This window comes from Mus caroli, chromosome 1 (assembly GCF_900094665.2).
Source record: "Mus caroli chromosome 1, CAROLI_EIJ_v1.1, whole genome shotgun sequence".
NCBI classification, from domain to species: Eukaryota; Metazoa; Chordata; class Mammalia; order Rodentia; family Muridae; genus Mus; species Mus caroli.
In genome coordinates, this window is record NC_034570.1 from 111,179,007 (window position 1) to 111,203,649 (window position 24,643).

General features: G+C 48.4%; 1 pseudogene; it reads left to right on the top strand.

Annotated features, from left to right (window-relative positions):
• The first annotated feature begins 19,983 nt into the window (after positions 1 to 19,983).
• Positions 19,984 to 23,577, top strand: LOC110295965 (annotated as a pseudogene).
• Positions 23,578 to 24,643: the final 1,066 nt, after the last annotated feature.

Here is a 24,643-nt window from a genome sequence, read left to right on the forward strand (position 1 = left end):
CCATGGTGCTTTGTTGTTCCGAAGGGAAGGTTCTCTGCTTTCAAGTCACCTTCCAAGTCAAGGGCTTTCAAGACTGGGGAGAGGAGTGTGCTCGGGGCATGCGCTCAGTCAGCTGAGTGCTTTGCAGAGCCTCTGCATTGTCCTGGGCACAGTGGTGCATGACTGTAATGGCAGCACTTGGGAGATGGAAGCAGGCAGATCAGAATGTCAGTTATTCTCAGCTATGTAGGGAGTAGGGGGACAGCCGGGGCTACATGAGACCCTGTCTCAAAAACAAACAAAACAGAACAGAACAAATGACAGAAATCATCAGGTTGTGAGTCATACCCTTGACACTTCCAGGAACCAGAGCTGAGGGAAACTAAGTCATCAAATTGGCTGCGCCATTTATAAAGGACTTTCTCCTGGCCGTTCTGAGTGTTGGGTCTCCAGCCACCTTCACAAATGAGGTCTCTGTTGCTAAAACAGCCACCTTTGCTCATTGCTAACTTTGTGGTAGCCAGCAAGGAAGGCATGTGGAAACAAAGGTTCAGAGAAGTTAAGTAACTGACTCAATGCCACATAGCATTGTGGGCTGCTTCATTCTCCACACTTAGAACTCTGCCCAGCTCCCATTCTGTCTTGTCTTTTGGATGCTTCCCCATGAGCAGAATACCTGGCCCCCAGCTTCTTGGGCCCAGGTGAGTTGTACTTTGTACCATGCTCACCTCTGCCAGGTGGCCTGACAGCTCAGCTTAGAATTAGTTTATTAATTCTTCAGGCAAACACGCGGAGGGAGTCCAGCCAGTTTTTATTTCCTTCCAGTAAAACAGTCCTGGGAGTTTTCCAGTAAGTTTGGAGAATTCCTGGCTCTCTAGAGAGTAAACAGGGACAAATGACTTGGGGCAAATCCCTTCCCCAGGGCCCCACTGCCTCCTGCCTGCTCCTGATCCAGCCTCACCACCATCAGCAAGGTTGCTCCTGGAGAGTGCTCTGTCCTGAGCCAAGTCAGGGAAAGTGAGCAAGACCCTGCTCACCAGACTCACTCACAGCCGGCCTGAGCCCCAGGCCAGCGAGAAAGCCTGCTCAGAAAACAAGGGGACAGTGTCCTGAGCACCCCACCCCCACGCAGGTGCATGTACACTTTAGCACATTAGTGAACCTTACGTATGCACATATATAAAGAAAAAGAGCCGGGCATGGTGGCACACGTCTTTAATCCCAGCACTCGGGAGGCAGAGGCAGGCAGATTTCTGAGTTCCAGGCCAGTCTGGTCTACAAAGTGAGTTCCTTGTGTGTGTGTGTGTGTGTGTGTGTGTGTGTGTGTGTGTGTGTGTGTGTTTAGGCTGAGGACAACTTTCAGGAGTCTGTTCTATCCTTCTACCTTGTGGGTCCCAGAGATTGAACTCAGGTCAGCAGGCTTAGCAACAAACACCTTTACTTCTTGAGCCATCAAGCTGCCCCAAGACACCATTTTCAAATTCTTGCTATGCAAGTCTCTTCCAGAGACCTTCATCATCCATACCTCCTGGAACCTGTTGGCAATATACAATCTTGGGCCCAGCCACATGCTCCAAACCTGGGTTTATAGTTCAGTGAAGGTTCCAGGTGGTGTACTCTAAAGTTAGAGAAATCCTAGCTGGAGCTGAAGTTTTTGGGTAGACCTACAGGACTCCTCTTAGTGTGACGGCCTTGAAGGTGCTGCCAGCTTGCCTTCTCTGTCATCTTTAGAGTGCCCTGGGGTAGCAGCTTTGGAGGATAATAGATAACCCCTCTCCTCCTGATCCTGCAGTGTGCCCACTTGGGTGAGGGAGTACCTGTCTCTGTGTGAAGACAGACCTGGGCAGTGAAAGTATCCAGCCTGGGTGTCACATCTATACAAGTACTTGAAGGTGTTTGTGGAGAGCCCAGTGGTACTGAGTCCACTCGGGGGAACTCACTTATCCATGAACTGGAGCCAACCATACATAGGAAAAAGGAAGATGAAGCTGGGCTGTGGCCTATGGGGAAGCACAAGTGAATCCCATGAGCTCGACACCCTGATTTTCAGGCCTGGGTCCTGTGAAAAGGAGGGGGCAGGCCTGTGGTGAGGATACAGGCATTGAGACCAAGGAGCTGGTCTCGAGGTGAAGGTGTAGGATTTAGATGGAGTGTGGCTTCAGACCAGTCACTGCGTCCCCTGACTCTCATGCTCTTGCCTTGAGCACTGGAACTAATTCCTTCACCCCTGAGAGTCATACAGCAATTCACTTGGGGCTCCTAGAACCCCGGGAAGTGGAAGCTTGGCACCGTTTGTTTTCTGGGCACTAAAGACTATGCCTTGACCTCCCTTCCTTCTGGAAGGCAAAAGAGAGGAAGAGAGGGAGGCAGTAGCCGAGGACATGCTGTGTGGCAGCGGACCTCTGTGGGGCTCAGTATGGCTGTGGCCTCCTCAGATAGCACTTTTGTTGAATAAACACTCCCAGAACACTAGCCAGCAGAGCACAGTGAACCCGGTGGGAGCAGGCACCACCCAGGGAGATCTTCTGAGTAGATTCAAAAAATGTGAGGGATGGCCAGAAAGAGCTTCGCTGTGTGTCCTTGAGTAGCTCCTCTAACCTCTCTGTGTTTTGGGGTTCTCCTTTGCTCTGCGATAGGAAGATCAGGACGCATCACGGGGTTCGTAGGTAGAGGAGCAGTCCCCCAGTTCAGATGTTGCAAAGGTACAGCCCCTCCTCCAGCTATCCCGACTTTGTAACTCACTGGGCTCAGCTTCCTTGTGTATAGCCTTAGGATGGCTCTGACTGCCCTTCCCATTGCTGAGAGCCCCTCTGTCTATCCTTGCAGTGGGCTCCTGTAGCACTGGGTGCTTTGAGGAGAAAGCCAGGGTACCTGCTGCCAGCAGGCCTACCACACTGTTCTTGCTCCTTGATTCTACCCAAAGGCTAAAGCCAGGAAGTGCTAGGGGCTGTCCAAGACCAGGTCATGTAAGCACAGACCAGAGTCACAATGCTGACACACGCTACACACACTGGTCACAAGTGGCTTTGGACCCAGTGTTGAGTGACTACTGGAGCCTGTCAGTCAGGGGCATTCAGCCCCGCAGACTGGACAGATGCCGAAAGGAGTGTGCAGAGGCCTCAGGTGGGTCAACATCTAGCATATCCCTCCCTCTCTCCTTCCCTTCCTCCCTCTTCCCTTCCCTCCCTCTTACCTTCTTCCCTCCATCCTCCTCCCTCATACCTTCCTCCCTTCCTCTCTCTCTCCTTCCTCCCTTCCTTCCTTCCCCCTCTCTCCTTCCCTTCCTCCCTCTTCCCTTCCCTCCCTCTTACCTTCTTCCCTCCATCCTCCTCCCTCATACCTTCCTCCCTTCCTCTCTCTCTCCTTCCTCCCTTCCTTCCTTCCCCCTCTCTCCTTCCCTTCCTCTTTCCCTCCCTCCCTCCTTCCCTCCCTCCCTTCCTCTCACTTTCCTCCTCCTTTCTCTTCTCCTCTCCCCATTTCCTTTCTCCTTTTTCCTCTCATTGGTTTTACGTAGCCCAGGCTAGCTTGGAACCCTGTGTGTAGCTGAGGGTGATCTGGATGTTCCTGGTCCTCCTGCCTCTGCTCCCTGCATGTTGGGATTACAGTTCTGTACCATCTCACCCAGCTTTAGTTTTCTTTAAAGATTTATATATTTGAATTCTACGTGCCTAAATGTTTTGATTGCACGCACGCATGTGAACTACATGTGTGAAGTGCATGCAGAGGACAGACAAGGGCGCAGATACCCTGGAACTGGGGTTGCAGATGGTTGTGTGTTACTGTGTGGGTCCACCCAGGTCCCATGAACATCCGTAAGGACTTAGTGGGAACTCTTCTGGCCACATTGGGGGTGTGCCTTTGAATGGAACCTTGGTATCTTACTCTTTCTCTCTTTTGTTCTGTAGCTGTGAGCTGAGCGGTTTCACTGGGCTGCATGGTGTCCTGTCTTGGCTTTGGCCTAAAGTAATAGGCCAACTCTCATGGGTGTCTGAAGGCACAGTGAGCCTTGTCTTCCATAGTTGACTGCATTTGTCTCAGTCACACAAAACTGGTTAATGTGGGATAGTAAGACCTTCCCAGACTGGTATGTGAAGGCCCTGAAAATTCACAGAAAGACAAATACTGCATGTGTTCTCTCATTTGTGGTTCCTAGATTGTAAACAGATAAACAAATCATGTATGTATGTACATAAACAGTAGAGGTAAAATGTTTAAGGGGGATTGTTTTAGGGGGAAATATCTAGGGAGACAGGGGAACTAACAGGAAGAGAGGAAGGTGGGAAGAGGAAGGGTGGGGTGTGTGAGGCGACATACTCTATATTCAGAATATCCATGGAAGAAAACTCCAAATTAGTTTAACAGGGTATGGGTTGGGAAGTTGCCTCACAAACACGAAGGCTCAGTTATAACCCTCATGAGAATCCTGGGCACTATGGTGTGCACCTATAATTCCAGCATCGGTGAGGCAGTGTAGGCAGACTCTTGCAGCTTGCCGGCCGGCCGGCCAGCCTTGCCTAATTGGTGAGCTTCAGTCTGAGACTCCATCTCCAAACAGTGGACAGTTGTAGAAGTTTGGTTTGCTTCTTCCTCCCATCCCCGTGCTCCCAGAAATAAGAGTCAGACTCAAAATATATTTACAAATACTTTGGCCATAAAGCTAGGCTCTTCTCTAATTAGATCGTAACTTACTATAACTTGTTTACTCTGATCTACGTTCTGCCACATGGCTGGTCACCTGTGCTCAGGCACCATGCCATCACATCTTCTCAGGCAAGTCTCCCACGCCTGGTTCTATCCCAGAATTCTTTCTGCCTGCTGATGTCCTGCCTCTTTCTGCCTCCTGAATGTCCTGCCTTCTACCCTTTCCTACAGGCTGTAGGTTTTATAATTGACAGGTGATGTATCCATACAACACACAAGATATTCTCTGTTTCTGTGGTGTTCTTGAGGATAACACGTGAGGTTCTTTATCTGACCCCGCCTAGTTCCTCCATGACTGTGTCCCCAAGAGAGCATCGTTTCCTTAGAAGGGATCATTAGTAACTTCTGCAATGACTCTTCTCTAAGAACCAAAGGCAGAGGTTGGAGACAGTACGGTTGAAGCAAGTACTTCATCGCACCTTCCATCTTAGGAGAGACATAGGGTGTTGTTGTTGTTGCTGTTGTTGTTTGCCCCAGTGTGTATGCCAAGCTTAGCTGGCTCACAGACTCCTTGGGATTCTGGGAATTCAGGTTCTCCTGCTTGTACTTGACAGGTTCTCTGCCCACTGAGCCATTTCTACCAACCCTGTGGGCATATTTTTCAAAGGGAAATAGTGTTTTCTAAGGGTTGGTCTGTAGCAGAAATCAAGAACTTGAAAGCTACTGATTCTTCTAGTTTTGAGCTTTCTGTTCTGCAGATGTTGACTCCATCAGAACTGTTTTTCCTTTCCTTCTTTCATTTTTATTTCTTTACCTTCCTCTCTCCCTGCCCCCTCTCTCCCTTCTTCTGTTTTGAGTTTTCACCACGTAGGTCATGCTGGCCTTCAGCTTGCAATTCTTTTTGCCTTAGCTTCCCACTTGCTAGGATTACAGGTCAGGAACTCAGAGCAGCGCCCAGGAGGCAGGAGCTGGTGAAGAGGCCATGGGAGGTGCTGCTTACTGGCTTGCTCCCCATCTTTTGCTCAGCCTTTATTCTTTTCTTACATTTATTCTTCTCTTGTATATTACATCCCTCCTGTGATTTCCACTCCCTCCACTCCTCGCAGTCTCTCCCCGATTTCCTCTTCCCCAGGTCAACCCTTTCTTTCTCCCTTTCCCTTAAAAAAAAGTCACTACTTCCAAGAATGTCCACCAAACATGGCCTAACAAGACACAATAAGACTGAGTGTGAACCCTCATGTCACAGCTGGATGCGGCAACCCAATAGAAGAATAAGGGGTCTCAAGTGTAGGTAAAGGAGTCATAGACACTCCCAGCTCCCATTGTTGGGAGTCCCACAAGAACACCAAGTTACACAGCCATAAGGTATATGTGGAGGAAGGAAACTAAGACATTAACTGTAGTATCAAGCTGGGATCAAGCCTTTAGCATATAGACCTTTAGGGACATTTGAGACCCAAACAATGGGGGGAATTTTGATGTTCATATTATAATAGCGAGCTGGAGAAATGGCTCACTGGTTAAGACTGTTTGCTACTCATCTACAGGACCCAAATTGAGTTCCCAGGCCCCATGTAAGGTGACTCATAACTGCCTGTAACTCCAGCGCCAAGGGAATCTAATACCCTCTACTGGCTTCTGAGGCACCTGCATGTGCGTGTACATCCTCTGACCCCCTTCCCCATGCAAAAAGATAAAGTAAAATTAATCTTTAAAAGAAACGGAAACCACAACAGGGAGACATGCTGTGGGAAGTGTCTTAGTTTCCCTTCTGTTGCTATGAGAAGATACCCTACGCTGGCTTGACAAACAAGCTAGAGCCACCTGCGGGTGGGAGGTGCCTTCACCCTGCACTCTGCACACTGAGCCACCTGAGGGTGGGACATGCCTTCACCCTGCACTTTGCACACTGAGGCACTGTGGCCCCAAACACGTGGCCCACTCAAGAGACCAATGTACGCAATCCTGTGTGCAGAGGTGAAAGTCCCTCTTCCTTTCCTTTCCTACTCTTTGCCCAGTCATAGAAGTCACAGAAAAGCCACTTGACAGCTACTGTGTTAGGGCATCGTCTAATGAGGCTGGTGGCTCAGTCTGTAAAATGTTTGCTTAGAAAGCAGTAGGATTTCCAGAAGTCACATTAAAAAAAATAATCTGGGTGCAGATGCATGTTTCATCCCAGTGTTGGGGATACAGACAGACAAACAGACAGATTACCAATGGCTGCCGGCTAGCTAGTCTAGCCCTAATCCATGAGGTTTTTCTCCATGAGAGAACCTGTCTTAAAAAAACTAAGTGGACAGCACTTGAAGAATGTCAGCTAAGGCTGTCCTCAGTCCCCACATGCATGCACACACACATGCACACACCTCTGTGAGCCTAATGGGTTTAGAAAGGAACACCACACCTGTGGCTGTGTATTTCACATCACCTTGATCTACTGATCTGTTTGTATGTCTTCCTGGTCCTTTGGGTGAACATAAAGGATGCTCGTGGATGCTCCCTGTACTTACACATCTGTGTCCAGACTGATGGGAAACCTAGCAACGAGGCCAGCAGGATCCAGGTCCTCTTGGAAGGGCTCCTAAGGTGAAGGAGATCACACGTCACATCTATAATAGCATCGCCTCTCCAGAGCCATCTCAAACTCACAGCAAGGCTCCTGACTTTCTCCCTGTACCTCCTGACCCTAACTCACTAGTTGAGCAGGAGAGGGCTGGTGATGTCATTTGATGGATGGTTGAGGGAACTGAAGCAGGGAGTCCTCCCAGGCAGGACTAGAATGAGGGTCATTTAATAGTGACTTCTAAAGCAGGGGCTGGGACTTAGTTTTAGTGACTTCAGGCTCAACTCCAAATTAGAAGTAAGGAGAGGCCTTTCTTCCCCTGCAGACTTCCCCGATGGCTCCCCACCCATCCTGTCCTCATGGCAAGAAGGCTTAAATCACTGACAAAGAAGACAGGAGGGCACTCTTGCTGGTGGGACCCAGGCCCTGCACACCCCTACCTCGCTGGGTACCTCTCTTCTGCCATGTCTGCCTTACTGGCTCTCTGCACAGGAAGGCCAGACCTCTCACTGAATTTTCTTTCCCCATCTACACGATTAGCGTGTGATAGGTGCAAATGACCCAAGAGACTTGAATTCACATGGGACAGAGGTTGAAAATCTCACCTTGTGAGCCCCAGATTCCCAGACTCTTTCTCTGTGTTCTGGACTTGGTTTAATAAAATTCCCTAGAGAGATAACTCAGTCGGTAAAGCATGAAGACCTGAGTCCAAAACAAACAAACAAACAAACAAACAAACACAAAACTGTTAATAAAACCAAGTACCTGTAATTCCAGCCTGGATCCCAGGCCTGCAATCCCAGCAGAGATGAGAGGACTCCTGACAGGTGAGGAGCCAGGTTGTTGCCTCTCTCTTCTGGTAAATGGAAAACAAGAAAAACTCACTGCCCAGGTGGTGAGTCCTCCATTCCTGAGCTGGGACCTGGGCCAGGCTATTTTGCTTTTGGTAATTTTGGCTTCTTTCTTCCAGGGAGCCCAGGGAAGTGGTGGTGATGGGCAGATCCTAAGCAGAGCCTAGACCACAGCACCGGATTGTCTTCCTACCCCCACACAGGGGCATAAGTCATGGCCTTAAGCCAATGGGCATCCTGGTCATAGAGGTTTCCAGAAGATCTGAATCACTGAGATAAATTATAAAAAAAACAAGATTATTTATGGATTGAAAGGAGGAGACTAGGGTAAGGTGTGTGTGTGTGTCTCAGTACAGTGTTTGCCTGGCAAGCATGTAGACCTGAGTTCAATCCCCCATATCTCATATTTAAAAGAAACATCAGGAAGTAGTGGCCTGTGTAATTTCAGAGCTGTGGAAGTGGAGATGGCAGATACTGTGGCTCACTTGCTAACCAGCGTAGTCAAATTAGTGAGGTTTTAGCCAGTGAGGGACTCTATCTAAACGGCAAAGTGACCTGAAGAATAACACTCAGGGTTGACCTCTGGCCTCTACACGCACGTATATGCCCACACACATGCACATTCATACTCCACACATTCACACACATATATACACACATACTCAAACCACACACACATACACATATATGCACACTCACACACCACACACACACATTCCCACTACACACATTCCCACTATGCACACACGCTCACACCACACATACATACACATACATTCACACACACACCACATACACTCACATACACACACATATACTTGCACACCACACACACTCACACACCACATACACTCACATACCACACATACACACACATATACTTCCACACCACACACATACACACTCATACACACTCACAACCACATACACACACACTCACACACATATACATGTATGTACACTCACACTACATACACTCACATACCACACACACACACACTAATACCACACACAGAGTCACATTCATACACCACATACACACACACATACCACTCATACACTAATACCACACACAGAGTCACATTCACACACCACATACACACACACATACCACACACACACTCACACACTAATACCACACACAGGGTCACATTCACACACCACATACACACACACATACCACACACACACTCACACACCACACATACATACACGCTCACATATACTCTCACACTCACAACCACATGCACACTTACATACCACACATGCCACACACTCACACACATACTCACACACATACACACACACACATTCACAGACACATACACACACACTCACACTATACACAGAAACAGCTGGACTAAATACTGTGGGTCCTGGGAGTCTTCTAAATCCTCTATTGGTCCTGGAAGAGAGGCCAATGGTATCTGCTCTTGGGAAGGGGAGGGTTCCTGTGGGCAGCTAGGGACCCTGAGCAGGAAGGCAAGTTTGGAGCAGTATCTGGGGAAGATGAGACTGCATCCTTGTTCATCAGAGAGATCAGCCAGAACCAGCAGGAGGGAGGCACCCAGCCACTCGAAGGATGACAGTATGTAAGGGGGTGGTGGGAAGGGAGCCACTGCTCCCCCCAGCCCCCGCCACTGCTGCTGCAAAGATTGGGACAGTGTGCATAGGAGCTCCTAGGACCAGTAATGGCAGCATGGTGAGGGAGCCCAGCAGCATTTGGCCAGAGCTGGCCAGGTCTCTGTGACCTCAAAGGGCCTGGAAGGACTATCTGGCTGGTTTGAAGGCCAGCTCATCTGAATACCCTACAGCAGAAAGACCACTCAGGGTAATGGAGCCGACGGAGGTGCCCATTGCCTTTGGGGACCCTACGTGACTCTAAGTGTGTTCCACCCGCCGCTCCAGTGCTGTGAGCAGTCTTCCTTGGCAGACGCATCCCAGGCAGAGAATTTGATCCATATGCTGCCGATTCCTTTTCTCTGAACTCATCCCATGCCCCCTTTAGAGCTCTTTGATGCTCAGCGGGACTCACAAGCCTTTTACGAGCTCGCTTTGGGCCCTGCCCATCCTGTTATGTGCAAGGAAGGGAAGTGTATCAGGGTCTAAACAGACACAGACTTCGGGCTCTGAATTCTAAGCTTGTAGGCTTCCCCTGGACTCAAATCCCTTCTCTTTCAGCCTCTGGGCTTGCAGCTCAGGAGCTTTGCATGCAGAGACCAACGGCCTAGTGGCAGACTGCAAATGGCTCTGGCCCTTTCTCTTGACTACAGTCTTGGGGCTTGCCTTGTCTCTGTCACAGGCAGGGTGAGGGTAGGTGATGGAAGGAAAGGTAGGTCCGCCATGTCCCTTGTCCATTGTCAGCCGTATCTCAGCATGGCTTGTAACTTCTGAGCTAGGGCTCTTGCCTCCTTGTCCCTTGTGGCACTGCAGATGCTTAAGATTCTGGTAGGGGGAGGGAGATGGCTCAGTGAATAAAGTGCTGGTGTACAAATCTCTGGTACCCCTAGAAAAGCTGAACATGAACTAGCACTGAGGAGACAGACATGGGAGGATCCCTGGAGCCCTGGAGACTGTCAGCTAGTCTCACATGACTGACAAACTCCAGATTCAGTAAGAGACCCTGTCACAAACAAACAAACAAACAAACAAACAATAAGATGGGACTGCTTATCGTGCCTCAGGCAGTAAAGTGCCTGCCCCACAAGCATGAGGGACCGAGATTGGATCCCCAGAACCCATATGCACTTAATCTCAGCACTCAGAAGGTAAAAACTGTGAGTTCAGGACCAGGTATGGCTACACAGTGAGACCAGGTCTCAAACTACCCCACCCCACCCGACCCCACCCAAGTCTGTTATGGGACTTGTAAGTTCGGTGCTGGTGGTGAGCTTGGGGTGGAGACACACTGATCCCTGGGGCTTGCTGAGCTAGTGAGCTGAGGTTTGGCAAGCAAACCCTGTTTCAGAAAGGTGGCGAGCTAGAGAGATGGCTGAATGGCCAACAGCACTTTCTGCAGAGGACTCAGGTTTGGGTTCTCAGTGGCTTACAACTATCTGTAATGCCTGCTGCAAGGAATCTGTTGCTCTCTTCTAGGGACCCAGCCTCTGCTGGCTCCAGGGAGGTAATGCAGTAACCAGACATGTATTCAAGCAAAATGCTTATACAATAAAATAAAAGTAATAAATCTTATTTAAAAGAGAGCCATTGAAAAAGATGCTCAATGTCAACCTTGAACACACACATACATGTACACACACCTACAACACAGAGAGAACATACATAGACAGGCACACATACACACATGTACATATATACACCTACACACATATCATCATCATCACATCAGTCATGGAAAGGAGCCTCAGAGCCAAAAGGAGGTGAGAATGAGCTCTAACCAGGTTTCCTAACAGGACATGACCCCATCTACTGTCCAAGATCACTTGCATCTCTAATGGCGTAGCTAGGGAAAGGAATCGGGTGCACAGCAGGGTGGCAGCAGTCTTGAAGAGGGAATTTATGGGGACATGTCAGCTTCTCATCAGGGAAAGGGGCATCTGGACAGTGTTGTAAAGTCTTGGCAACAGCTTACGTCTTACAAGTGTGTCCGGCACGATGCCGTCAAGCCACATGTGAAACTGGATAGCTCCGAATGTGGCCTCGCACAAAACCATAAAGCTACTGCAAACATTATAAGGGTTTCCTTTCTTCCTTTCCCTCCCTCCCTCCTTTCCTGCCTCCGTCCCTCTCTCCCTCCTTCCCTTCCCTCTCAGCAGTAGTAACTGGGCGGGGGTGTTCTGGAGCACAAACTTTGAAGAAGATGACATTGTAACATGATGTTGTCATCTTCAAAGTTCGTGTTTGAGGACCATGTAATCAAGTTACAAACATGCCCAGTTCTGGTGAGTGACTCAGAGGTAGAAGAACCTGCCACCAAGCAGCCTGGCATGCTGAGTTCGATCCTGGGGACCCACATGGTGAAAAGAGAGATTCTACCACTGAAAGTTATTTCACCCCTCCCTCCACACACAAAATAAATATGTATAAAGGTTTGTTTTATAATCACAAAAGAGGGCTCAGCAGTTCAGAACACTGGCTGTTTTTACTGAAGATCTGGGCTCCATCCCTAGCGCCTGGGTAGCAGTGGCTCACAACCTTCTGTCACACCAGTTCCGGGGGACCTCTTCTGACCTACACACACCTACAACACAGAGAGAACATACATAGACAGGCACACATACACACATGTACATATATACACCTACACACATATCATCATCATCACATTGGTCATGGAAAGGAGCTACACACATGTGGTGCATAGACATTAATGTAGGCCACACACAGACACACAAACACACACACACACAGAGTCTCAGAAGGTTTGAAGTGAGTTTATACTTTTGTGTTGGGCTGCACTCAAGGCTACCCTGGGCCATATACCCATCAGGTCAGGCATACTCGTACTTGAGTTGAGCCGTATTCTATTGTGTATAAACGGCTTTGCAGGTTCCCCCTTATTTCATGGAAGGTGTAAGCTGTGAGTGGGGTAAACACCTGAAACAGGCATTGTAACTTGTGATTAAAGATGCACCAAGTTGTAAGATGGCATTAGAAGTGTTTGAAATGGTGACCTCAGCCCCAAGGGCTTGCAGAAGGGGACAAGCCCAAGGCTAGCTTCAGCCCTGCCTCTTCTCCATGTGAACCTCAACTGGGACCCATTCTCACCAGTGCCCATGGAATCCCAAACCATGGGTGGTGTCGGTAGCCTAGGGCTCACCAGGAAGCCAGGGAGGCACACACAGCAGCGCCAGGCTGAGTGTCTCATGCCTGTGCTGGTCTTTCTATTTCTTGGACTAGCTGGACAGAGTCTTGCTTCACCTTTGATGAAAGAAACTGAGGGCAGCTGTGCCAGGCATGAGTGACCCCTGCCCCTGCCAGTACAAATACACCACTTTAAAGCAATCACACAGCACTGTGCCATGTCAAATAGGGCATTGGCAGCTGAGTTCACAGTGGATTTTTGAGGCCAGGGGCCTTCAGCCAGCTTTGCAGATGGCTTAGGGGATATCCAGACAGCTGGGAATCAAGTCTTACTACCACAGACCACTTTTGTGGACCAACCCCTCTTTTGCTAGGTTCCCTAATCTTCAGGGATGCAACGGAGTATACAGCTGGACAACCCAGGAGTGGGTTAACTGAGGAGCCATCTTAACTGTGGGCGGTATCATTCCGTGGACTGGGGTACTATGTTAAACAAAGGGGAGACAGTGAGCTGAGCATCAGCATCCATCTCTCTCTGCTCCTGTCTGCTATGGATGCTATGTGGCCAGATGCCTCAAAGCTCCTGCTGCAGGGACATCCCAGACACGGTGGACTGTATCCTCTCAAACTGTGAGTCAAGATAAATGGGTCCCAGGTAAGTTTCTATCACTGCAATGGAGACTACAGACAAAAGCAACTTGCAGAGTGAAGGGTTTACCTCCTATTGCCATCTACCACAAAGGGGGTAAGGGCAAGAACTCAAGGTGGGTGCCTGGAAGCAAAGGGCATGGAAAATGCTGCTTACTGCCTTCTTCCACTGCTTTCTTACGCCACCCAGAACCACCTGCACAGGGATGGCACCACCCACAGAGGGGTGGACCCTCCTATATCAATCGTTAATCAAAAACCTAAAAAAGGCCCCAAGGACTTGCCTACAAGCCAATCTGATGGAGACAAGTTTTCATCTGACATTCCCTCTTCCGGATATGTTTGCATTTGTATCGAGTTGACAAAAACCAAACTCCTCCTCCCGGAGGCTGCTTTTTCAGGTGTTTATTCACAGCAACGGGCAAAGCAGCTAATACTAGAAGTCTGGGAGCTCTAGCCTCAGCCTCACGGCTCACCCACAGCACTGTTTAGACACGTCTGGAGTTCTGTCAAGTGGGTATAGAGTCCCAGGCTTGTGTAAATGATGTGTGTTGTATATGTGATCTGTATTCTATGCACATGTGTACTCTGTGTGTGTGCAGAGTGTGTATACTCTGTATACTGTGTTCTAAGCATTCATATGCTGTGTGTGTAGTGAATGTATGTGTATATAATCTGTGAATCTATGAAGTATGTGTTCTTGGGTCCATTTTAAGTGTATAAGTATAGTTTGTATATATATGTAATTGGTCTGTGTATTGTGTGATCAATGTACACAGGTGCTGTGTGTGTATGAAGTTTGTGTGCACATGTGTAGTCTGGTGGTCAGTGTGGTATACATTGCAGTGTGCAGTATGTATTCAAAACAGTGCAGCCCTGGGAGAGTAGCCCTTCACCATTCTGCATTGCCTGCCCTTGACAAAGGGTCATAGCACTGCAGGTATAGGGAGGACCACTCCTATCCAGCATCTCTCCTTACCTTACCTCTTGCTGTTCTAAGTCTTCCTGATCTGCCATTGGCCTGCCCTTCCCCTCCCAGCTCACCTTCTTGCACCCCATGGCCAACAGTTCAGGTCTCATCCCTGTGCTGTCCAGTGTCCCCTTCACATCTCACAGGGGCTCCAGGCTTTCTTGGTATAGGGATAGCTCAACTCAATTTAGGTCTGGCAACAAGGCATTGGTGACATTTTTATCTGGCTGTCCCTTTGCCATGGAGCCCCAGGCTGAGGGTATTATGACAGGCCCTTTGGCAAGCCTTTCCTGGTTCCCACTGATGGTGGGTAAGGAGCGTTTTTTTCCCTACAAGGTGCACATCAGCTGGTGACAAACACCTCTCTTCGTGATGTCTTACTTAGGGTTTCTATTACTGAGATAAGACACCATGACCAAAAGCAACTTGGAAAAGAAAGGGTTTTTTTCAACTTATAATTCCATACCACAAACCATTATCAAAGGTGGTTAGAGCAAGAACTCACAGCAGGATTGTGGAGGCAGGAACTGACATAGAGGCCATGGAGGGGCGCTCCCTGCTGGCTTGCTTCCCATGGTTTGCTCAGTCAGCCTTCTTATAGCACACAGGACCACCAGGACAGGGGTGGCGCCACCCAAAGTGAGCTGTCCATACTCATATCAATCATCATTCAAGAATATGCCCAGAGGCTCATCCACAGGCTAACCCTTTGGGGGCAGTTTCTCAATTGAGGTTCTCTTTTCCTAAATGACTCTAGCTTGTGTCAAGTTGATGTAAATCCCGTCTGCACACATGACCTCCTCTGGAAGCTACGCAGAAGCATACATTGTCTGCTGCTTGGAGAATATCCCTCACCACCATGGGATGGAGAGGTGGGAGGACAGGAAACAGAAGGCATTCAGAGTGGTGAAGTTCTGGGATTACAGGTGTCATGTGGTCCTGAGGACAACCTGTCCTCAGCACTACTTACTGTTGGGGTTGTCTGACGAGCCCCTTGAGAAACACCTTGCTCCAGTCTCTACCTTCTTTCCTAGACATGGCCACCAACCCATTCCTCCATTTATGCATCTCTGCCCTTGCATTCCTTTAGCCCTTGATGTCTCTTCGTGTACTCAGGCCAAGTGTGGGTGGCGTCACTGCATAATCCCCTTGGGCTGCTGTCTATGGTGGCAGCTGGCTGCAGGTGACATGGACTATGAAAGTGACATACTGTTTCCAGTACATCACAAGGACATTTCATGTGGGCTCCTGGGCTGTACCTTTATCAGCCTCCTGCCAACATCATCTGGGCCACTTTGACCTGAAGTGTTGCTCTAGTATGACAGGCACTTAGAACTGAAAAGATCACAGGTTCCTGCTGGGTTCCTGGGGTGACTTGAGAGAGATGTTCTCCATGGTCTCTAGCACCTTGGACACCTGGCTACCAGTTGTGGTGCTGTTTGGGCAGGGTTGGGGGGAAGCACCATTAAGGATGGGCTTTGTGGATTCAAACCTTGAAGCATTCTCAGTTCCCTCTCTGGTTTATACTTGTAGCTCAAGATGTAAGCCCTCAGCACCCAGATCCATCCACCATGCCTGCCTGCTGCCACAATTCCCCATCGTGATATATTCTCTTCCCTCTGCATATGAAGCCCAAATAAAGTTCCCTTCTATAAGTTTCCTTGGTCACAGTGATTTATCATAACAAAAGAAAACTAACTAGTTCAGTCCCCAAAGCTGGGAATTCATGATAACTCTTGAACCCCACACGGGACAGGTACATGTCAGGGCCAGTGACCCAGAAGGCTGCAGACGTGGGCAGGATGATTGTTTCTTGGTAAATAGTAGGACACAAGAGACTGACATGAAAGGCTGGGTTTACCAGAACTCAACTTGGTGCACATTACATTGCTGACCCTGTGTATGTGTGTGTGTGTGTGTGTGTGTGTGAGAGAGAGAGAGAGAGAGAGAGAGAGAGAGAGAGAGAGAGAGAGAAGCACCTTGATTGTCACTCCTTATCTGCCATCTACCCTCTTTTGTTATACTGAGTCTCTCACTGATGTGGAACTAGCCAAGTGGGCTAAGCTGGCCAGCCAGCCAGTGAACTTTGGGAATCCCCTTGTCTTCACCACGTCAGCAGTGGGTGGATGCTCTCACACCCTTGCACTGGACTTACAGTCAAGTGCTCTCACACCAGCTGTTCTTGCTTTTATTTTATGTGGGTTCTGGGGTCAAGCTCAGATCCTCATGACCATTAAGTCAATGCTTTACCAACTAAAGCATCTTACAATCTTCTCTTTCCCTCTGGTTTTCTCCCTGTTTCCTTTCCTCTTCCTCCTCCTGTCTCCTGCTTCCTCTCTCCTCTCCATCCTTACTTCTCTCTTCCCTCTTCCCACTCAATCCCACCTCACTCTGCTCTCTGAGCTCATCCCAGCTGGTGGAATTGACCCCAAAGAAGGCCATAGGGTAGCTAGGGGGTCAGTGGGTCTTGCTGACATTTTGAGGATCAATAAGACACTCTAGGTGGACCAGGAGGTCCGGGATGAGGTTGACTTTGTCACCTAAGTGAGAACAGGGTCAGTTAATGGGGTGATCCCCAGAAGTGAACTCTTCCACTACTCAATGGACAGGACAGTCACAGGTGAAGAGGCAAAGAAAGGCCCTGTGGGTCTAAGAAAGAAGAACAGAAGGTCGGTAAGGGAGGTTCTAAGGGTTCTGGAGAAGCCAATGCTGGCAGTGGGTAGAGGTTGCACTTGACAGGGCTTGGGGCTGAGGTCAACATGGCCACCCTCATGTGTTCCTTGTGGTTATCTTGTATACCACATGATAAATCATCGTACATGGGTGGCAACCGACACTCCTAGGACTGAGCGTGGAGGATAAAAGCTGAGGGGTGAGCCAGTGAGATGCCTTTAGTAGTTAAATGTTGCCAAGCCTGGATGGCCCAAGTTTGATCCCTGGACTCACTTGGTGGAGAGAACTGCCTCCTGCAATTGTTTTCTGACCTCCACATGTGCATGGAACACACACACACACACACACACACACACACACACACACCTTGCAAAAAAAACATTAGCACTAAAGTCTTCAAATATCACGCAGAATGCTCTTGTATCCTATGCTGGCCTCTGAGATTGTATAGCCAAGGATGACCTTGGACCTCCTGCCTCCATCTCTGGAGTGCTGGGATTATATGGTATGCTCAACTTCACCTGGCTTATGCAGCGCTGGGGATGGAACCCAGAGCTTTGTGCACAACAATCTAACAACTGAGGCACCACTCCGGTCCTTCTGTTATTGCTTCTTGACCCGGCCCAGCAGGACCCTTTTAGATCCTTTGCCCAGTTCCACCCCCACTCCAGGGGAATTCATGTGGCTGACTCTTTATGACTGTGCCTGTTTTGAGCCACAGGAAGAGTTTTTCATGATCCTCTTACTTACACATCATTGCTGGGCCAGAGGGTTCACTGGGTTGGTAATGTGTTTGCCATACAAGTACAAGGACCCTAGTTTGATCCCCAGAAACCATGTAGAAAAGCCAGGGCTGTTGGAGCTCAGTCAATTTAATGCCTGTCTTGCATGCTTGAGGCCTTGTCTTTAGTCCCCAGTGAGGCAGAAGGGGGTGTGGTGGCATGTCCCTGTAATCCCAGTGTCTGTGAGGTACAGGCAGAAGGATCAGAAGTTTAAGGTCACTGTTCTTTACAGACAGAGTTCAAAGCTGGCCTGAGCTACATATCTTATCTGAATATCAACACCACCAGCACCAGCACCAGCAAAAAGCCAGGTGTGTAGTACGTACCTATGCTTCCAGTCTTGGTCAATTCTTGGGACTAACTAGCCAGCCAGCCTAGCAGAATCCATGAGACAGAGCCAGTGCCAGACTCTGTCTCAAAAAACAAGGGTAGCGTCTAAGAAACAATACCAAGAGTGGTCTTAAACTTCATCATGCTACACACTGGCACAACACAGGGACATGTACACACACACACACACCCCTCTTGTTTCATTTCTGTTAAACTGATAACATTCTCTGACAAGAGCAGCCTAGGGAAGAAAGGGTTTCTTTCAGCTCATGATTCCGGCTCAGTCCTTGACTGTGGGATTAGTCCAGGACAGGGGATTAGAAGCAGTTGGTGGCAACCACAGTCAAGAGCGAAGAGAAACTGAACACAGGCATGCTTGCACACCAACCGTTTCCTCTGGGGGTTTTGTTTTGTTTTGTTTTTGTTTGAGCAGTCTGGGACTCAAACCCAGGGAAAGGTGCCACCCATTTTTAGGCTGGGTCTTCCTACTTGAATTAACACAATCAAGACAATCTCCCATAGACGTGCCCACAGGCCAGCCTGATCTAGACAGTTCCTCCTTGGGACTCTCCCCAGGTGATTCTAGATTGACCATGAAACCTAGCCATCCTAGTTGACAATTAAAGCTGATTGTCACATTCTTCTTGTTACTCCCACACCTACTCCCCCCTCCCATATTACCTGAAATCACATTTTTCTTTGTGTTCCAGCCCTGGCAATGTTTCCTACATCAGTCCTCCTGTGTCCAAGGACAGGGTCACGGTCTCTTCTGCTGGGTAATCAATGTGCATGCAGAGCAATGGCTCTCAACATACTTGTGGGATGACTGTGAGGGAGGAAGTGGGGGGGGAGGGGGTGCAGGCATGGCTCCTGCATCAGTCCGTGTATGTCAGTGTGGGATGGGCTTTCCTAAGAAGGGGCTGTCGATTGCCAAACACATTTCAGATGGCTAGAGGCCACAAAGGGGGAAAACAAAGCTATAAAACCACTAGATGAAAAGACAGGAGAATATTTTCATGATCTTGGAGGACAGACAGCATTCCTAAGCAGGACATGAAATCCAGAAGCTAGTGAGGAAAACCTCAACAGGCCCGATTACATAAAAATAAATGCTTCTGCATGGTCCAAAACACGATAAACAAAGTTAAAAGACCTGACCAGGGGAGAAATTTAAAACATGTGTAATGACCAACAGATTAATGTCGTAACGTATAATGAGGTCCCATGAGGCAAGAAGGAAAAGCGTACACAACCTGGCAGGAAAAAAAAACCCAAACAAATTTAAAAAGAAAAAGAAAAAGAAAAGATGGCTGTAATTCAGCTGGTCAAGCATGCAAGAAGCCCAGGACTTCAACCCCAGCCTAGTACAAAGTGGGGGTGGGTGCAGGCCTGAAATCCCAGCACTGGGGAGGGGAGGCAGGACAGAAGACAGAAGCTCAAGGTCATTAGCTACATGGGGAGACCCAGTTTGGGCTCTGTAAGCCACCATGGGAGGAAGAAAGGAAGACGGGGGGAAGGGAGGGAAAGAAGAACAGAAGAAGAAAGAAAAGAACAGTGGTCAGGGAAAGGCTGGAGACATTTCTAGGAAGAATGGCGGTGAAGAACTAGGTGAGCCAACCCAGTATGCAGGTTGGGTAGCTCACAACAGCTTGTAGTAAGAGCGCTAGGGATCTGATGCCGCCTTCTAGAGTCCAAGGGTAACTGCACTCATGTGGATATACTCCCATATAATACATACCCATATAATACAAAGTAAATCTAAAACAGTCTAGGAAGCTCTGAATGGCTAAGCAGCTGCTGCCTCCCCACCTGCTGGGAATCAACCTGATGCAGCAAGACTGCAGGGTGAAAGGTGATGCTAAGTCGGATGCATCTGCCAGGGTGTGGGGCTGTGGGACCACTTATGACAAGAGGGGATATGGTCCCTGTGCAGGGTACGAAAGTGGTTAGGGGCTCAGAGGCATTCAGAATGCTAACTCCTGGGGATGTGGAAGCGCCACTGTTAGGAGCCTATCCTTGAAAATGGGCTGATGTTCAATGCCCCACAGTCTATTCCCACGGAAAACACAAAACAAAGTGACCCAGCTTTGCAGGGAAGAAGGTCGTTGGTGACATCCACCTCTGTAGCTCTTGTCAGGACTCTACTCAATCATGGCGAAATTCATCCAACTCATTGTGTGCAAATCAAAGCAGGATTTGCAGTAGGATGACAGTGTAGCTCCAGAAAACCAAAAGAAAAAAATTTTTAAACATTAATTTATTTATGTGGGGGCATAAATGGTGTGCAGTTGATGTCAGATGACAACTGGTAGGAATCAATATTCTCCTTCAACCATGTGGGTCCTGGGGATCGAACTCAGGGTGCCAGGCTTGGGTGCAAGCCCTTTAGTCCATTGTACACACATTACTATAGATAGTAGGGAGCTCTACTAGATAGTAGAAGGAACAGTACAGCATGACTTATAAATATCTGTTCTTTTATCATAAACTTATAACAGCTAGACGATGATGATGATGAAGATTGCAATCATGGCTTTGTTTTTTTGAAAAGGTCTTACATGTAGCTACAGTTGGCTTAGAACTTGACATGCAGACCAGGCTGGTCTCAAATTTACCACAGTCTTCTTGACTTTTTTGTCTCCTGAGTGCTGGGATTACAGGTGAGTACCAACACAACTAGCTGTTGTAATTGTGTGTATGTGTGTGTGTATCCATGTGTGGATGATGTATGTGTTTCTGAGTGACATGTGCACACATGTGTGTGCATATCTGTATATAAGCTACAAGCATGTAGAGGTCATAGAAAGATGTCTAGGCTTCATCTGTTGTGCCTCACCTTATTTTTTGAGACAAGATCTGAAGTGGACCGAGGCTCACCATTTTGGATAGGTTAGTTAGCTATCAAACTTCCAGATCCCACCTACCTCTATTCCCCAGTACTGATGTTACAGGTATGCATGGTCATGCCTAGCCTTTTACAGGCATATATGACCATGTCTAAGCTTTTACAAGGGAACTGGGGGTGTGAATTGGGGTCCTCTTGCATTTACAGTAACTGTTATTACTCACTGAGCTATCTTTTCAGCCTTATTATCTGACAGACAGACAGACAGACAGACACATACACACACACAGAGAGAGAGAGAGAAAGAGAGAGAGAGAGAGACAGGAGAGAGAGAGAGAGAGAGAGAGAGAGAGAGAGAGAGATTTGCTGGGACAGGTTCTCACTACATAGACTTGAATGTCCTGAAGCTCACTATGTAGACCAGACTGGCCTCAAATTCATAGAGATCAACCTGTCCCTGCCTCCCAAGTACCAGGGTTAAAGGTGTGTGTCACCATCCCCAGCATTTGTAAATTTTTTAAATGCCCATTTTTTTTAACGTTGAATTGGTTAATTTTACGTACATTGGTCTTTCACCTATACATGTATCTGTGCACCACATGCATGAGTTACAGACAGGCGTGAATTGACATGTGGGTGCTAGGAATCAAACCCTGGGTCCTCTGGAAGAGAGGTCCCTGCTCTTAACCATCGAGCCACCTCTCTAGCACTCACTGTAATTTCTAATATTTTTTTTAAAAGTAGGAACGTTAGGCCTGGGGACATAGTTCAGGTGGCAAAGTACTTGCTTGCAGCCTAAGAATGAGGACCTGTGTCTGATCCCTAGAACCAAGTAATTACAGAGCTGTGGAGGCAAAAGCACGAGAGTCCCTGGGTTTGCTTGCTAGGTAGCTTACCCAGGTTCCAGACAGTGGTACCTTTCCTCAAAACAAAAACAAACAAGCAACAACAGCAAACAAATCAACAACGGTCTGAGACCCCATAACCAAGGCAACTCTTACAAAAGAAAGTATTTAATTGAGGGCTTGCTTACAGTTTCAAGATGTCGTCTATTATCATCACGATGGAAAACATGTTGGCATGCACAACCCTGGAGCAGTAGCTGAGGGCTACAACCCGATCCACAGGCTGAGAGAGAAGCAAAGATAGATACGGGGCCTGGTGTGGGCTTTTGAAACTCTACTCCCAATGACACACTTCATCCAACAAGGCCACGACATCTAATCCTTATCAAATAGTGCCTCTCCACGGTGACGGTGACGAAGCATTCAAATATATGAGCCCATGGGGCCATTCTTATTCAAACCAGCACAACACCCCACCCTCTCAAATCAAAAGCCAAAACAAACGCCTTCACATAAAACAAGCATCACTATCCTGAGGCGTGACAACTGAATTTGACTTCTAGCCTGGCACATGCATGCACACATATGCGCATATGAGCCACCCTCCGCCAAATAAGAGCATTAAAGGAAGCTCTCTCATCTTTCCCATTCCAGAGACAGCTGCATTTTTTTGTGCAGTGCCAGCCTTGTCCCTGAGACACAATGGTGAAGGTTTGGCAGTACTGGGTACCTGGTTATCAGGGCTTCCTTCATGTCTGGCAAAGTGGATATACCATTGGCATCAGTGATCCTTTCATTGACCTCAAGAACATGGTCTGCATGTTCCAGAATGGCTCTACCCATGGCTGGTTCAACAGCAGAGTCAAGGCTGAGAACAGGAAGCTTGCCACCAACAGGAAGGCCATTGGCATCTTCCAGGAGTGAGATCCTACCAACATCAAATGGGGTTTTGTTGATAGTGAGTGTTGTAGAGTCTACTGTTGTCTTCACCACCATGGAGAAGGCTGGGGCTCACTTTAAGGGTGAGGCCAACAGGGTCACCATCTCTGCCCCTTCTGATGATGCTCCTATGTTTGTAATAGGTATGAACCATGAGAAGTATGACAACTCACTTGAGGTTGTCAACAATGCTTCCTGCTCCTCCAACTGTTTAGCCCCCCCTGGCCAAGGTTATCCATGACAACTTTGGCATTGTGGAAGGGCTCATGACCATGGCCCATGCCATCACTGCCTCTCAGAAGACTGTGGATGGCCCCTCTGGAAAGCTGCGATGTGATAGATATGGGGCTGCCCAGAACATCATTCCTGCATCCACTGGTGCTGCCAAGACTGTAGGCAAGGCCATTCCAGAGCTGAACAGAAAGCTTACTGGCATGGCCTTCTGTGTTCCTACCCTCAATGTGTCCATCATAGATCTGACATGCCACCTGGAGAAACCTGCCAAATATGACATAAAAGACGTGATGAAGCAGGCACCTGAGGACCCATAAAGGGCGTCCTGGGCTACACTGAGAACCAGGTTGTCTCTTGTGATTTTAACAGTGAGGCCCACTCTTCTACCTTTGATCTGGAGCTGGCATTGTTCTCAATGACAACTTTTTAAAGCTCATTTCCTCGTATGACAGTGAATATGGCTACAGCAACAGGGTGGTGGATCTTATGGTCTATATGGCCTCCAAGCGTTAAGAAGCCCTGGACCATCCACCCCAGGAAAAACACGAGAGGAAGAGAGGGGCTGCTGAAGAGTCTCTGTCACAACTCAGCTCCCAACACTGAGCATCTCCCTCAGTTTCCATCCCAGAGCCCCAGATAAGAGGAGGGGTTTAAGGATCCTGCATTCTTGAACACTACTCATAAAGTTTACTGCACCCACAGAAAGAAGCATTAATGGATGTATCTAGGCTTCCTGGCCCTGCTAAGTAGGGGCAGGGGAACCTGCCTCTGTGTCCTGTAGCTTTATGATGTTGACTCATTATGGGATAAACATAGAGCACACAAAGGTCAGCCCTCTCCTCTTCCTGGCCCCAGAATACTGTTGGGCAGATTAGTCTGTAGCAAGACTCTGTAGCTTCTCAGGGTAGTAAAAAGCATGAAGCAGGGTCGGGCTTGCTAGGTGAATGCTGACCAACTCCTTACCTATACCATCAAGGCATTGGCAATGTGATTGGGCTGAAACTTGGCAGTTTAATACTCAGTGATTCCCTTTCCTCCCAGTGATTTCAGGTCCTCTCTTCACAGCAAGGACAGGTCTATTTTCTTCTCTTAGAGACCCTGGCACACCCTATCTAAGGTCCCAGATAACCAGGGGTTTTATCTGTATGTGAGAGCACCATATAGGTAGATGTAGATCCTCCTGTGCATCAAGCTGCTGGCTATCTGGGGAAGAAGCCAGCTGGAGAGAGACTGTCAGTGGGACATGAGCTGGTGCGGGATACAGAAAGCCCTTACCTCCCTCTAGGAGACAGTGACAATAACACACGCACTATGGCTGCTTTCCTGAGTCCAGCTGTGAGGCTAAGGGAGAGGATAACGTTCCCAGGATGACCCAGAGAGCACCTATGGTTCTGCAGTCTCCTCCCACTGCCTGCTGCCCCAGTATTTCCATTTCAGTCTCAGAATGTACCTGAATTCCTTTTTCTTTTCCTCCCTCCTTCTTTCCTTTCCTTTCCTTTCCTTTCCTTTCCTTTCCTTTCCTTTCCTTTCCTTTCCTTTCCTTTCCTTTCCTTTCCTTTCCTTTCCTCTCCTCTCCTCT